Here is a 16,786-nt window from a genome sequence, read left to right on the forward strand (position 1 = left end):
ATAGCAACCTGGACGCCGCTGGTCACTCTAAAGCGCTGTGGGGAAACATAAAAAGGGAAAGAGGAGGGTGGGCAAAGGGCATCAGTACAGTCCATGACCATTTCATATGAAGATATTCCACGAGAATTTCTCATTCAGTCCACCTGGACTTATTGTGCCAAGTTCATGGATCCACTTGGATTCAATGTGTAGAAGCTTGCGATCACAATCCCCTCCTCGGATGCTTCGAGGAACATGATCTATAATTTGATGTTTTATGTCGTTAAACGAATGTCCCATCAGTGCAAAATGGCGTGCTATGGGTTGTTCAGAAGGTTTGCCGGCCAATGCCTGTTTGATCGCAGACCTGTGCAGGGCCATTCTCTCTCTGAAGGTCCTGATGGATTTTCCCACATAGACTAAATGACATGGACATGATAACAGGTATACAATGTGAGTTGTCGTGCATGTCACCATGTGTCTGATCTGGAATGTCCTCTCCTTGTCGGGATGCTTGAATGAGGACCCTACTATCATACTGCTGCACGTTGTGCATTTAAGGCACCTGTAGCACCCAGGGGGTTTGGTTAGGAACAAGGTGGGCCTTTCTACCTCGTTTTGAAATCCTGTGACATCAGAGTGTACAATGATATCCTTTATGCTTTTACCCCTTGAGTAACATAGCATAGGGCATCTGTCCTTAAATGTTGAAAGCTTTTTATCCGAAGCTACAATTGGTATTAACAAATGGAATCACCGCCTTAGCACTCCGCACGGCCAGTTTAAGTAGGGTTTCCCTTGGTATCGATATGACTTCTGCTTTCTGCTGTTGTAATTTATGATAATCGTATCCCCTCTGGACAAATTTCGTAACCATAAGTTCTAGTTCTTGATCCAGACTGGACCGGTCGCTGATGATCCTAGAGGCTCTTATCATTTGCGACCTCGGGAGTCCGTCCTTAAGTGGTCCCGGATGGTGGCTATTGGCTCTCAGTAGGACGTTCTTGTCCGATGGCTTGGAATACAGACTTGTAATCAATTTGCCGTCCTTGATGGTCACTCTTACGTCCAGGTAGTTGAGGGACTCCCCACTTATTGCATAGGTGTACTTAATCGTGGATGGCCTGTTATTGACGTCCACCATCAACTGCTCAAACTTCTCAGCTGCACCGGTCCATAGTAGAAACAAATCGTCTATGTACCTGGTAAACATCAGTATATGTTGGGCTATAGCCCTATCGTCAAAGAAAACTGCCTGTTCCTCCTGGAACATAAAGACATTGGCGAACGATAGGGAGACATTGCTCCCCATCGCACACCCGGTCTTCTGGCGAAAGAATTTGCCGTTGAACATGAAGTAATTTCTTTCCAAGGTCATCGCTAGCAGCTGCATAAAGAGGCCTATGTCGAGGGCTTCCATCTTCTCTTCAATGAGAAACTTTCTCATGGCGTGCAAACCTGCTTCGTGCGGGATGCTTGTATACAGGCTTTTTACATCAATAACACATATTAATGTCCCAGAGGGGACCTGTCCGATGCTGTTAATCCGCTCCAGGAAGCTGGTGGTATCTTTAATGAAATTATGATGTTTCAAGATCAGAGGTTGCAGTATCCCATCAAGGAACATCGAGATGGGCTGGAAGATGGAGTCTCCTGCTGCTATTATCGGCCTACCCGGAGGTGCTGTAGCACTCTTGTGGATCTTGGGTACCACAAAAAAGATCGGCACAAGTGGATGTTCCTGTTTGAGTGCATCACATAGTTTGCTGGATATTTGACCGTTCGCTTTGGCCTGTTCCAGGAGGTGCGCCAGTTCCTGTTGGTATTCAATAGACGGGTCGTGTGCCAATTCCTCATACGTGTCAGTCTCTGCCAATTGACCCTCAATTTCTTTGATGTAGTCGGAGAGGTTGAGGATAACTAAACCTCCCCCCTTATCCGCTGGGCGGAAAATGACATATCGGTAGGCTCCCAGCTGCTTTAGAGCTGCCCGTTCAGCCCGGGTAAGGTTCTGATGGAGCGTCGGTGAGGCTGCCGTATATTTTATGACCGAGTCGTTCAGAAGTCTAGTGAACGATTGGATGGAGGGATTGGTTGACGGGGGGTCAAACATAGATTTGTGAAGGGTGTAATAAAATTTATCGTGTGCAGACGAACTCACTTTCTCTTGTGTGCTGGAGTTTTGGAAATACTCCTGCAATCTCAATTTGCGGGAGAAGCGGTGTAAGTCAATTTGCCACTGAAAGTTGTTAAACGGGTTAGTCGGCACAAAAGAGAGGCCCTTCTCCAGTACCCTCAGTTCCACTTCAGAGAAGGATCTGTTAGATAGATTAAAGATTAAGGATTCTTGTTGGCCGAGCGCCCTCTTGATCCGCGAGCACTGCTTGCCCCGCCGGGTGGGCGTCCCCTTCTGCCTTTTTCTACAGGGGTTTCCGCAGGTGTCCCTAAAGGGACTGGCGTTACCCTGATTGAACCCTCTGAGTCTTGTATGGCATTCTCGCTGTCACTATTAGACGTGCCGGTGGTGTTCGACCGCAACTCCCGTCTCCTTCGCCAACTGTGTCTGCCTCTAGAATTATAAGTGGTATTTTGGCCTCCTTCACCTCCCATCAACCATCTATATACCTTGTTAAGGTCATAGTCCTCCTTAACTATCTGATGTTTGTTTCGCTTGAACTTAAGATTTTTTCTGTAATCTTCACACTGCCTTTGTAGTTTCATGAGCCAATCATGGTTGGAATCAGCCTGTAGCACGGTCTTATGCTCCACTTCAATCCTGGTGATTTTATCCCTAGTGACGACGGACAGAGGGTGGTATGTTCCCTCCGTCCGACGCATTAGGGTGACGCGTCACCGAGGGACAAGCCCACTCCGGGCCGCGTCACTATGGCGACGGCCCAAGAGAGACTATTGGCCACCTAAGACCCACGTCACCTCCGGCTCCCGTTACCATGGTAACGGTCCGGGAGTAAGCGCTGGGCCTCTGTTAATATATAAATATGGGGAAACAGAAGTGTAGTGGCTGCAACAAGTTACCAGCAGCCGCTACCCCCAAATATCAGAACAAAGGGCCTGTTTATAATCATATAGTCCAGAAACAAAATAAAAGGTTGTCCCTATTGATCATGTGTTATTAAGCACATGACAATCACTGATCATATGACCCTTAATCCAACCTATGAAATTTCCTTAAGAACGGTTACCATGACTACAGAGTAGTAAACAAAAGCTCTGATTGGACCAATACACTCCATAGTAAGAGTCTAATGAACAACAAAAAATACTTATTGGGACTTGAAATAAAAGTTTGATATTACCAATGGTTCTTATATACAAGTAGGTCTGTCTCCTATACATATTTTAGTAGTTTTTATCATTAGAAAGAGATATATGTGTGACTAACAGGAAATGTGCATCCAGGTGCCAATTAAGCCACCATTTTGTCTAGGGTATACAAAGTCCAAACCCAGACATCACAGTACACCTTTAAAAAAGCTGCAAGGCATATGCAGCGTAACGCGTCAGCTTTTTACCCTTTGGAGCAGGACTTTTCTCAATCAGATCCGGACCAGCCCTCACCACTTTCCAGCTATCCAGAGGAGTCCCAGAGAGGCACCATCCAATTACCGCATTGCATGAGGTACCCACTGTTCACGGGACATTCTATTCCATCTTTAATCCTCTAGCGGCATATGGAATCTGTAAAGGACTCTCTAAACACCACCTAAAAGGGACTCTCCACAGTGGATTATGGCCCTCATTCCGAGTTGTTCGCTCTGTAAATTTCATCGCATCGCAGCGATTTTCCGCTTAGTGCGCATGCGCAATGTCCGCACTGCGACTGCGCCAAGTAATTTTGCTATGAAGATAGGATTTTTACTCACGGCTTTTTCTTCGCTCCGGCGATCGTAGTGTGATTGACAGGAAATGGGTGTTACTGGGCGGAAACACGGCGTTTTATGGGCGTGTGGCTAAAAACGCTACCGTTTCCGGAAAAAACGCAGGAGTGGCTGGAGAAACGGAGGAGTGTCTGGGCGAACGCTGGGTGTGTTTGTGACATCAAACCAGGAACGACAAGCACTGAACTGATCGCAGATGCCGAGTAAGTCTGAAGCTACTCTGAAACTGCTACGAGGTGTGTAATCGCAATATTGCGAATACATCGTTCGCAATTTTAAGAAGCTAAGATTCACTCCCAGTAGGCGGCGGCTTAGCGTGAGCAACTCTGCTAAAATCGCCTTGCGAGCGATCAACTCGGAATGAGGGCCTATAACTGGACATATAATACTTTAGGGCAATATTTGGAACGGATCCTACAGAGCTTATGTGACACATGTCCTGAACCAATACCTTGGGTAAATTTTATTCCTTTCTTGTATGCACATGGCACAATTTAATTGTACGGAATATTGCTGTTTTTTAATGAGTTAGTGTTTTTAATAAATTTATAAAACTGTACACATTTAGTGGATTATTGTTCTTTTCCTCTTGAAGCGCAGCCTCCTCTTTTTCCTTCACCAGTTTATCCCTAGTGAGCCTCAATTCCCGGCCTGCCTCCTCCACCACTAGCAGGATCAGGTCGAGGCTACACTTATAAAGTATGCCTACCCATTTCTTGCAGAAATCCGGGTTGAACCGGCCTATTGTGGGAACATTTCTCACTCTGAACCCTCTGGGTATCAGTTTCTCCCGATGATACTCAGACAATGATATTCCATGCAGGAGGTAGTCACATTCGCGACGTTTAAGCTTAAGAAGCTGGTGGTAAATATCCTCTATTCCCCCCGTTCGTTCTGATACTCCCAGTTTCTCCTTAAACCGGAGGTGCTCCGCGTCATCATCAGTAAAGCTGAACGATTCACCCAGGACCGACTGCATACCTCTGCATCCTGGAGCGTCGTCATTATGCCCTGGGGTGGATGTGGATTCCATGTGTGGCAGGTACCGGTTCTCAAGGAAGTGAAGCCTAAGCCGTGGATGTGCAAAACAAGTGCAGTGTAGGTGACTGGAAAACTCCACCTGATCAAAGGGTACGATACTTTTTTATCTTGCTGAGCAATCAAACTCCATAGGAGGGTGGTGCCTTGTCCCCGGCTGACAGGCAGGCAAAGCCTGACTAAGTCAAAATGCATATATCGAAGAATGGACCGGCACTCTCCTGGCTTGCTCTTTTACCCCGGTGCATTCTGAGACAAACTTGCAGATTCCAAAAGAAGACAGTGGCACTCGAGGATTTAAATGCATGAGATAGTGTAATCAAAGCATACAGGTAGCCAACGTTTCGGGGCTCACATGCCCCTTTGTCAAGGTGTGTAACAAAATGTGTGAATAAGAACATACCTTTTATCCAGGAGAAGCCCGCCAGTGCACGGTGCGAGACCGGAGACGCGAGGATCCCGCCGTACTTCCGTTCGCAACGCGATGACCTCACTGCTGCTGCGCCCGACGGTTGCCATAGCAACCTGGACGCCGCTGGTCACTCTGAAGCGCTGTGGGGAAACATAAATAAAACCAGTGGAAAGAGTGTATTTAATTACAAGAAAACCGTGCACCCCACACTTATAGAGTCCCACCACCTCTATTAGAGCATTACTCTTAGAGATCCCAAACTGTCAATGTCACTACGTGGTGCACGGAGGGCTTAGAGGAAGGGATGTGACTGGATGCCGGCACCATGACCGGCTACGGGCACCATGAATTTATACTACCAATATGTTATAAATTACACATCTGACAGACTACAACAGCCCTATAACCATAGTAATGGGCTGGCACAGACAATGATAAAAAATATATATAAAATATATATAGTGTGCGCACGGCCACAGGGATATCAGTCCCAGCCAAGGTCGTGCTGCCAGCATCCATATATCGATAATACAACCCCTACTCCAGTAATTCCAAACCATAGAGATTCACCCACTGATTAGCGAAGAACATGAGGGCACATAAGCATAATGAAAGGAAAAGGGAAAAGGCAAAAAGGAAAACAGGAAGGGAAGATGGAGGAAGGAAAAAGGGGGGGGGGGGGGAAGGGGGGGGGGGCAGGAAAAGGAGGGCGGGGAGGAAAAGAGGGAAAAAGGGGGGGGGGGAAGGATTGGGGGGGAAGGGAAGAAAAAGGGAAAGAGGAGGGTGGGCAAAGGGCATCGGTACAGACCATGACCATTTCATATGAAGATATTCCACGAGAATTTCTCATTCAGTCCACCTGGACTTATTGTGCCAAGTTCATGGATCCACTTGGATTCAATGTGTAGAAGCTTGCGATCCCGATCCCCTCCTCGGATGCTTCGAGGAACATGATCTAAAATTTGATGTTTTATGTCATTAAGCGAATGTCCCATCAGTGCAAAATGGCGTGCTACGGGAGAGTGCCGGTCCATTCTTCGATATATATATTAGTGATGTGCACCGGAAATTTTTCGGGTTTTGTGTTTGGTTTTGGGTTCGGTTCCGCGGCCGTGTTTTGGGTTCGAACGCGTTTTGGCAAAACTTCACCGAATTTTTTTTGTCGGATTCGGGTGTGTTTTGGATTCGGGTGTTTTTTTCAAAAAACCCTAAAAAACAGCTTAAATCATAGAATTTGGGGGTCATTTTGATCCCATAGTATTATTAACCTCAATAACCATAATTTCCACTCATTTCCAGTCTATTCTGAACACCTCACACCTCACAATATTATTTTTAGTCCTAAAATTTGCACCGAGGTCGCTGGATGGCTAAGCTAAGCGACACAAGTGGCCGACACAAACACCTGGCCCATCTAGGAGTGGCACTGCAGTGTCAGACAGGATGGCCCTTCAAAAAAATACTCCCCAAACAGCACATGACGCAAAGAAAAAAAGAGGCGCAATGAGGTAGCTGTGTGACTAAGCTCAGCGACCCAAGTGGCCGACACAAACACCTGGCCCATCTAGGAGTGGCACTGCAGTGTCACACAGGATGGCCCTTCAAAAAAATACTCCCCAAACAGCACATGACGCAAAGAAAAAAAGAGGTGCAATGAGGTAGCTGTGTGACGACTAAGCTAAGCGACCCTAGTGGCCGACACAAACACCTGGCCCATCTAGGAGTGGCACTGCAGTGTCAGACAGGATGGCCCTTCAAAAAAATACTCCCCAAACAGCACATGACGCAAAGAAAAAAAGAGGCGCAATGAGGTAGCTGTGTGACTAAGCTCAGCGACCCAAGTGGCCGACACAAACACCTGGCCCATCTAGGAGTGGCACTGCAGTGTCACACAGGATGGCCCTTCAAAAAAATACTCCCCAAACAGCACATGACGCAAAGAAAAAAAGTGGCGCAATGAGGTAGCTGTGTGACTAAGCTAAGCGACCCTAGTGGCCGACACAAACACCTGGCCCATCTAGGAGTGTCACTGCAGTGTCACGCAGGATGGCCCTTCAAAAAAATACTCCCCAAACAGCACATGACGCAAAAAAAAAAGAGGCGCAATGAGGTAGCTGTGTGACTAAGCTCAGCGACCCAAGTGGCCGACACAAACACCTGGCCCATCTAGGAGTGTCACTGCAGTGTCACGCAGGATGGCCCTTCAAAAAAATACTCCCCAAACAGCACATGAAGCAAAGAAAAAAAGAGGCGCAATGAGGTAGCAGTGTGACTAAGCTAAGCGACCCTAGTGGCCGACACAAACACCTGGCCCATCTAGGAGTGGCACTGCAGTGTCACGCAGGATGGCCCTTCAAAAAAATACTCCCCAAACAGCACATGACGCAAAGAAAAAAAGAGGCGCAATGAGGTAGCTGTGTGACTAAGAAAAGCGACCCTAGTGGCCGACACAAACACCTGGCCCATCTAGGAGTGGCACTGCAGTGTCACGCAGGATGGCCCTTCAAAAAAATACTCCCCAAACAGCACATGACGCAAAGAAAAAAAGAGGCGCAATGAGGTAGCTGTGTGACTAAGCTCAGCGACCCAAGTGGCCGACACAAACACCTGGCCCATCTAGGAGTGGCACTGCAGTGTCAGACAGGATGGCCCTTCAAAAAAATACTCCCCAAACAGCACATGACGCAAAGAAAAATGAAAGAAAAAAGAGGTGCAAGATGGAATTGTTCTTGGGACCTCCCACCCACCCTTATGTTGTATAAACAGGACATGCACACTTTAACGAACCCATCATTTCAGCCACAGGGTCTGCCACACGACTATGACTAAAATGACTGGTTGGTTTGGGCCTAGAGATGAGCGCCTGAAATTTTTCGGGTTTTGTGTTTTGGTTTTGGGTTCGGTTCCGCGGCCGTGTTTTGGGTTCGAACGCGTTTTGGCAAAACCTCACCGAATTTTTTTTGTCGGATTCGGGTGTGTTTTGGATTCGGGTGTTTTTTTCAAAAAACACTAAAAAACAGCTTAAATCATAGAATTTGGGGGTCATTTTGATCCCAAAGTATTATTAACCTCAAAAACCATAATTTACACTCATTTTCAGTCTATTCTGAATACCTCACACCTCACAATATTATTTTTAGTCCTAAAATTTGCACCGAGGTCGCTGTGTGAGTAAGATAAGCGACCCTAGTGGCCGACACAAACACCGGGCCCATCTAGGAGTGGCACTGCAGTGTCACGCAGGATGTCCCTTCCAAAAAACCCTCCCCAAACAGCACATGACGCAAAGAAAAAAAGAGGCGCAATGAGGTAGCTGTGTGAGTAAGATTAGCGACCCTAGTGGCCGACACAAACACCGGGCCCATCTAGGAGTGGCACTGCAGTGTCACGCAGGATGGCCCTTCCAAAAAACCCTCCCCAAACAGCACATGACGCAAAGAAAAAAAGAGGCGCAATGAGGTAGCTGTGTGAGTAAGATTAGCGACCCTAGTGGCCGACACAAACACCGGGCCCATCTAGGAGTGGCACTGCAGTGTCACGCAGGATGTCCCTTCCAAAAAACCCTCCCCAAACAGCACATGACGCAAAGAAAAAAAGAGGCGCAATGAGGTAGCTGTGTGAGTAAGATTAGCGACCCTAGTGGCCGACACAAACACCGGGCCCATCTAGGAGTGGCACTGCAGTGTCACGCAGGATGTCCCTTCCAAAAAACCCTCCCCAAACAGCACACGACGCAAAGAAAAAAAGAGGCGCAATGAGGTAGCTGACTGTGTGAGTAAGATTAGCGACCCTAGTGGCCGACACAAACACCGGGCCCATTTAGGAGTGGCACTGCAGTGTCACGCAGGATGTCCCTTCCAAAAAACCCTCCCCAATCAGCACATGATGCAAAGAAAAAGAAAAGAAAAAAGAGGTGCAAGATGGAATTGTCCTTGGGCCCTCCCACCCACCCTTATGTTGTATAAACAAAACAGGACATGCACACTTTAACCAACCCATCATTTCAGTGACAGGGTCTGCCACACGACTGTGACTGATATGACGGGTTGGTTTGGACCCCCCCCAAAAAAGAAGCAATTAATCTCTCCTTGCACAAACTGGCTCTACAGAGGCAAGATGTCCACCTCATCATCACCCTCCGATATATCACCGTGTACATCCCCCTCCTCACAGATTATCAATTCGTCCCCACTGGAATCCACCATCTCAGCTCCCTGTGTACTTTGTGGAGGCAATTGCTGCTGGTCAATGTCTCCGCGGAGGAATTGATTATAATTCATTTTAATGAACATCATCTTCTCCACATTTTCTGGATGTAACCTCGTACGCCGATTGCTGACAAGGTGAGCGGCGGCACTAAACACCCTTTCGGAGTACACACTTGTGGGAGGGCAACTTAGGTAGAATAAAGCCAGTTTGTGCAAGGGCCTCCAAATTGCCTCTTTTTCCTGCCAGTATAAGTACGGACTGTGTGACGTGCCTACTTGGATGCGGTCACTCATATAATCCTCCACCATTCTATCAATGTTGAGAGAATCATATGCAGTGACAGTAGACGACATGTCCGTAATCGTTGTCAGGTCCTTCAGTCCGGACCAGATGTCAGCATCAGCAGTCGCTCCAGACTGCCCTGCATCACCGCCAGCGGGTGGGCTCGGAATTCTGAGCCTTTTCCTCGCACCCCCAGTTGCGGGAGAATGTGAAGGAGGAGATGTTGACAGGTCGCGTTCCGCTTGACTTGACAATTTTGTCACCAGCAGGTCTTTCAACCCCAGCAGACTTGTGTCTGCCAGAAAGAGAGATCCAAGGTAGGCTTTAAATCTAGGATCGAGCACGGTGGCCAAAATGTAGTGCTCTGATTTCAACAGATTGACCACCCGTGAATCCTTGTTAAGCGAATTAAGGGCTCCATCCACAAGTCCCACATGCCTAGCGGAATCGCTCCGTGTTAGCTCCTCCTTCAATGTCTCCAGCTTCTTCTGCAAAAGCCTGATGAGGGGAATGACCTGACTCAGGCTGGCAGTGTCTGAACTGACTTCACGTGTGGCAAGTTCAAAGGGCATCAGAACCTTGCACAACGTTGAAATCATTCTCCACTGCGCTTGAGACAGGTGCATTCCACCTACTATATCGTGCTCAATTGTATAGGCTTGAATGGCCTTTTGCTGCTCCTCCAACCTCTGAAGCATATAGAGGGTTGAATTCCACCTCGTTACCACTTCTTGCTTCAGATGATGGCAGGGCAGGTTCAGTAGTTTTTGGTGGTGCTCCAGTCTTCTGTACGTGGTGCCTGTACGCCGAAAGTGTCCCGCAATTCTTCTGGCCACCGACAGCATCTCTTGCACGCCCCTGTCGTTTTTTAAAAAATTCTGCACCACCAAATTCAAGGTATGTGCAAAACATGGGACGTGCTGGAATTTGCCCATATTTAATGCACACACAATATTGCTGGCGTTGTCCGATGCCACAAATCCACAGGAGAGTCCAATTGGGGTAAGCCATTCCGCGATGATCTTCCTCAGTTGCCGTAAGAGGTTTTCAGCTGTGTGCGTATTCTGGAAAGCGGTGATACAAAGCGTAGCCTGCCTAGGAAAGAGTTGGCGTTTGCGAGATGCTGCTACTGGTGCCGCCGCTGCTGTTCTTGCGGCGGGAGTCCATACATCTACCCAGTGGGCTGTCACAGTCATATAGTCCTGACCCTGCCCTGCTCCACTTGTCCACATGTCCGTGGTTAAGTGGACATTGGGTACAACTGCATTTTTTAGGACACTGGTGAGTCTTTTTCTGACGTCCGTGTACATTCTCGGTATCGCCTGCCTAGAGAAGTGGAACCTAGATGGTATTTGGTAACGGGGGCACACTGCCTCAATAAATTGTCTAGTTCCCTGTGAACTAACGGCGGATACCGGACGCACGTCTAACACCAACATAGTTGTCAAGGCCTCAGTTATCCGCTTTGCAGCAGGATGACTGCTGTGATATTTCATCTTCCTCGCAAAGGACTGTTGAACAGTCAATTGCTTACTGGAAGTAGTACAAGTGGGCTTACGACTTCCCCTCTGGGATGACCATCGACTCCCAGCAGCAACAACAGCAGCGCCAGCAGCAGTAGGCGTTACACGCAAGGATGCATCGGAGGAATCCCAGGCAGGAGAGGACTCGTCAGAATTGCCAGTGACATGGCCTGCAGGACTATTGGCATTCCTGGGGAAGGAGGAAATTGACACTGAGGGAGTTGGTGGGGTGGTTTGCGTGAGCTTGGTTACAAGAGGAAGGGATTTACTGGTCAGTGGACTGCTTCCGCTGTCACCCAAAGTTTTTGAACTTGTCACTGACTTATTATGAATGCGCTGCAGGTGACGTATAAGGGAGGATGTTCCGAGGTGGTTAACGTCCTTACCCCTACTTATTACAGCTTGACAAAGGGAACACACGGCTTCACACCTGTTGTCCGCATTTCTGGTGAAATACCTCCACACCGAAGAGCTGATTTTTTTGGTATTTTCACCTGGCATGTCAACGGCCATATTCCTCCCACGGACAACAGGTGTCTCCCCGGGTGCCTGACTTAAACAAACCACCTCACCATCAGAATCCTCCTGGTCAATTTCCTCCCCAGCGCCAGCAACACCCATATCCTCCTCATCCTGGTGTACTTCAACACTGACATCTTCAATCTGACTATCAGGAACTGGACTGCGGGTGCTCCTTCCAGCACTTGCAGGGGGCGTGCAAATGGTGGAAGGCGCATGCTCTTCACGTCCAGTGTTGGGAAGGTCAGGCATCGCAACCGACACAATTGGACTCTCCTTGTGGATTTGGGATTTCGAAGAATGCACAGTTCTTTGCTGTGCTGCTTTTGCCAGCTTGAGTCTTTTCATTTTTCTAGCGAGAGGCTGAGTGCTTCCATCCTCATGTGAAGCTGAACCACTAGCCATGAACATAGGCCAGGGCCTCAGCCGTTCCTTGCCACTCCGTGTCGTAAATGGCATATTGGCAAGTTTACGCTTCTCCTCCGACAATTTTATTTTAGGTTTTGGAGTCCTTTTTTTTCTGATATTTGGTGTTTTGGATTTGACATGCTCTGTACTATGACATTGGGCATCGGCCTTGGCAGACGACGTTGCTGGCATTTCATCGTCTCGGCCATGACTAGTGGCAGCAGCTTCAGCACGAGGTGGAAGTGGATCTTGATCTTTCCCTAATTTTGGAACCTCAACATTTTTGTTCTCCATATTTTAATAGGCACAACTAAAAGGCACCTCAGGTAAACAATGGAGATGGATACTAGTATACAATTATGGACTGCCTGCCGAGTGCAGACACAGAGGTAGCCACAGCCGTGAACTACCGTACTGTACTGTGTCTGCTGCTAATATAGACTGGTTGATAAAGAGATGTCTATGTAACTATGTATGTATAAAGAAGAAAGAAAAAAAAACCACGGTTAGGTGGTATACAATTATGGACGGACTGCCTGCCGAGTGCAGACACAGAGGTAGCCACAGCCGTGAACTACCGTACTGTACTGTGTCTGCTGCTAATAATATAGACTGGTTGATAAAGAGATGTCGTAGTAGTATGTATGTATAAAGAAGAAAGAAAAAAAAACCACGGTTAGGTGGTATACAATTATGGACGGACTGCCTGCCGAGTGCAGACACAGAGGTAGCCACAGCCATGAACTACCGTACTGTACTGTGTCTGCTGCTAATAGAGACTGGTTGATAAAGAGATGTCTATGTAACTATGTATGTATAAAGAAGAAAGAAAAAAAAACCACGGTTAGGTGGTATACAATTATGGACGGACTGCCTGCCGAGTGCAGACACAGAGGTAGCCACAGCCGTGAACTACCGTACTGTACTGTGTCTGCTGCTAATATAGACTGGTTGATAAAGAGATGTCTATGTAACTATGTATGTATAAAGAAGAAAGAAAAAAAAACCACGGTTAGGTGGTATACAATTATGGACGGACTGCCTGCCGAGTGCAGACACAGAGGTAGCCACAGCCGTGAACTACCGTACTGTACTGTGTCTGCTGCTAATATAGACTGGTTGATAAAGAGATGTCGTAGTAGTATGTATGTATAAAGAAGAAAAAAAAACCACGGTTAGGTGGTATACAATTATGGACGGACTGCCTGCCGAGTGCAGACACAGAGGTAGCCACAGCCGTGAACTACCGTACTGTGTCTGCTGCGACTGGATGATAAATGATATAAAAAATATATATATATCACTACTGCAGCCGGACAGGTATATATTATATATTATATAATGACGGACCTGCTGGACACTGTCTGTCAGCAGAATGAGTTTTATTTTTATAGAATAAAAAAAATAACAACACACAAGTGAAGTCACACGACGAGTGTTTAACTTTTTCAGGCAATCACAATATAAGTATACTACTAACTATACTGGTGGTCAGTGTGGTCAGGTCACTGGTCAGTCACACTGGCAGTGGCACTCCTGCAGCAAAAGTGTGCACTGTTTAATTTTAATATAATATTATGTACTCCTGGCTCCTGCTATAACCTATAACTGGCACTGCAGTGCTCCCCAGTCTCCCCCACAATTATAAGCTGTGTGAGCTGAGCAGTCAGACAGATATATAATATATATAGATGATGCAGCACACTGGGCTGAGCCTGAGCAGTGCACACAGATATGGTATGTGACTGAGTCACTGTGTGTATCGCTTTTTTCAGGCAGAGAACGGATATATTAAATAAACTGCACTGTCTGGTGGTCACTCACTATATAATATTATGTACTCCTGGCTCCTGCTATAACCTATAACTGGCACTGCAGTGCTCCCCAGTCTCCCCCACAATTATAAGCTGTGTGAGCTGAGCAGTCAGACAGATATATAATATATATAGATGATGCAGCACACTGGGCTGAGCCTGAGCAGTGCACACAGATATGGTATGTGACTGAGTCACTGTGTGTATCGCTTTTTTCAGGCAGAGAACGGATATATTAAATAAACTGCACTGTCTGGTGGTCACTCACTATATAATATTATGTACTCCTGGCTCCTGCTATAACCTATAACTGGCACTGCAGTGCTCCCCAGTCTCCCCCACAATTATAAGCTGTGTGAGCTGAGCAGTCAGACAGATATATAATATATATAGATGATGCAGCACACTGGGCTGAGCCTGAGCAGTGCACACAGATATGGTATGTGACTGAGTCACTGTGTGTATCGCTTTTTTCAGGCAGAGAACGGATATATTAAATAAACTGCACTGTCTGGTGGTCACTCACTAGTAAACTCTCTGCACTCTCTACACTTCTACAGTACTCCTCCTAGTCCTAAGCTCCAGTAAATCTCTCTCTCTTATAATCTAAATGGAGAGGACGCCAGCCACGTCCTCTCCCTATCAATCTCAATGCACGTGTGAAAATGGCGGCGACGCGCGGCTCCTTATATAGAATCCGAGTCTCGCGATAGAATCCGAGCCTCGCGAGAATCCGACAGCGTCATGATGACGTTCGGGCGCGCTCGGGTTAACCGAGCAAGGCTGGAAGATCCGAGTCGCTCGGATCCGTGTAAAAAAAGCTGAAGTTCGGGCGGGTTCGGATTCCGAGGAACCGAACCCGCTCATCTCTATAAATTGGGCCCCCACCAAAAAAGAAGCAATCAATCTCTCCTTGCACAAACTGGCTCTACAGAGGCAAGATGTCCACCTCATCATCATCGTCCGATTCATCACCCCTTTCACTGTGTACATCCCCCTCCTCACAGATTATTAATTCGTCCCCACTCGAATCCACCATCTCAGGTCCCCGTGTACTTTCTGGAGTCAATTGCTGCTGGTGAATGTCTCCATGGAGGAATTGATTATAATTCATTTTAATGAACATCATCTTCTCCACATTTTCTGGAAGTAACCTCGTACGCCGATTGCTGACAAGGTGAGCGGCGGCACTAAACACTCTTTTGGAGTACACACTGGAGGGAGGGCAACTTAGGTAGAATAAAGCCAGTTTGTGCAAGGGCCTCCAAATTGCCTCTTTTTCCTGCCAGTATACGTACGGACTGTCTGACGTGCCTACTTGGATGCGGTCACTCATATAATCCTCCACCATTCTTTCAATGGTGAGAGAATCATATGCAGTGACAGTAGACGACATGTCCGTAATCATTGTCAGGTCCTTCAGTCCGGACCAGATGTCAGCATCAGCAGTCGCTCCAGACTGCCCTGCATCACCGCCAGCGGGTGGGCTCGGAATTCGTAGCCTTTTCCTCGCACCCCCAGTTGCGGGAGAATGTGAAGGAGGAGATGTTGACGGGTCGCGTTCCGCTTGACTTGACAATTTTCTCACCAGCAGGTCTTTGAACCTCTGCAGACTTGTGTCTGCCGGAAAGAGAGATCCAACGTAGGTTTTAAATCTAGGATCGAGCACGGTGGCCAAAATGTAGTGCTCTGATTTCAACAGATTGACCACCCGTGAATCCTGGTTAAGCGAATGAAGGGCTCCATCCACAAGTCCCACATGCCTAGCGGAATCGCTCTGTTTTAGCTCCTTCTTCAATGCCTCCAGCTTCTTCTGCAAAAGCCTGATGAGGGGAATGACCTGACTCAGGCTGGCAGTGTCTGAACTGACTTCACGTGTGGCAAGTTCAAAAGGTTGCAGAACCTTGCACAACGTTGAAATCATTCTCCACTGCGCTTGAGACAGGTGCATTCCACCTCCTTTGCCTATATCATGGGCAGATGTATAGGCTTGAATGGCCTTTTGCTGCTCCTCCATCCTCTGAAGCATATAGAGGGTTGAATTCCACCTCGTTACCACCTCTTGCTTCAGATGATGGCAGGGCAGGTTCAGGTGTTTTTGGTGGTGCTCCAGTCTTCTGTACGCGGTGCCTGTATGCCGAAAGTGGCCCGCAATTCTTCTGGCCACCGACAGCATCTCTTGCATGCCCCTGTCGTTTTTTAAATAATTCTGCACCACCAAATTCAAGGTATGTGCAAAACATGGGACGTGCTGGAATTTGCCCAGATGTAATGCACGCACAATATTGCTGGCGTTGTCCGATGCCACAAATCCCCAGGAGAGTCCAATTGGGGTAAGCCATTCTGCGATGATCTTCCTCAGTTGCCGTAAGAGGTTTTCAGCTGTGTGCGTATTCTGGAAAGCGGTGATACAAAGCGTAGCCTGCCTAGGAACGAGTTGGCGTTTGCGAGATGCTGCTACTGGTGCCGCCGCTGCTGTTCTTGCAGCGGGAGGCAATACATCTACCCAGTGGGCTGTCACAGTCATATAGTCCTGAGTCTGCCCTGCTCCACTTGTCCACATGTCCGTGGTTAAGTGGACATTGGGTACAACTGCATTTTTTAGGACACTGGTGAGTCTTTTTCTGACGTCCGTGTACATTCTCGGTATCGCCTGCCTAGAGAAGTGGAACCTAGATGGTATTTGGTAACGGGGGCACACTA

This window comes from Pseudophryne corroboree, chromosome 4 (assembly GCF_028390025.1).
Source record: "Pseudophryne corroboree isolate aPseCor3 chromosome 4, aPseCor3.hap2, whole genome shotgun sequence".
NCBI classification, from domain to species: Eukaryota; Metazoa; Chordata; class Amphibia; order Anura; family Myobatrachidae; genus Pseudophryne; species Pseudophryne corroboree.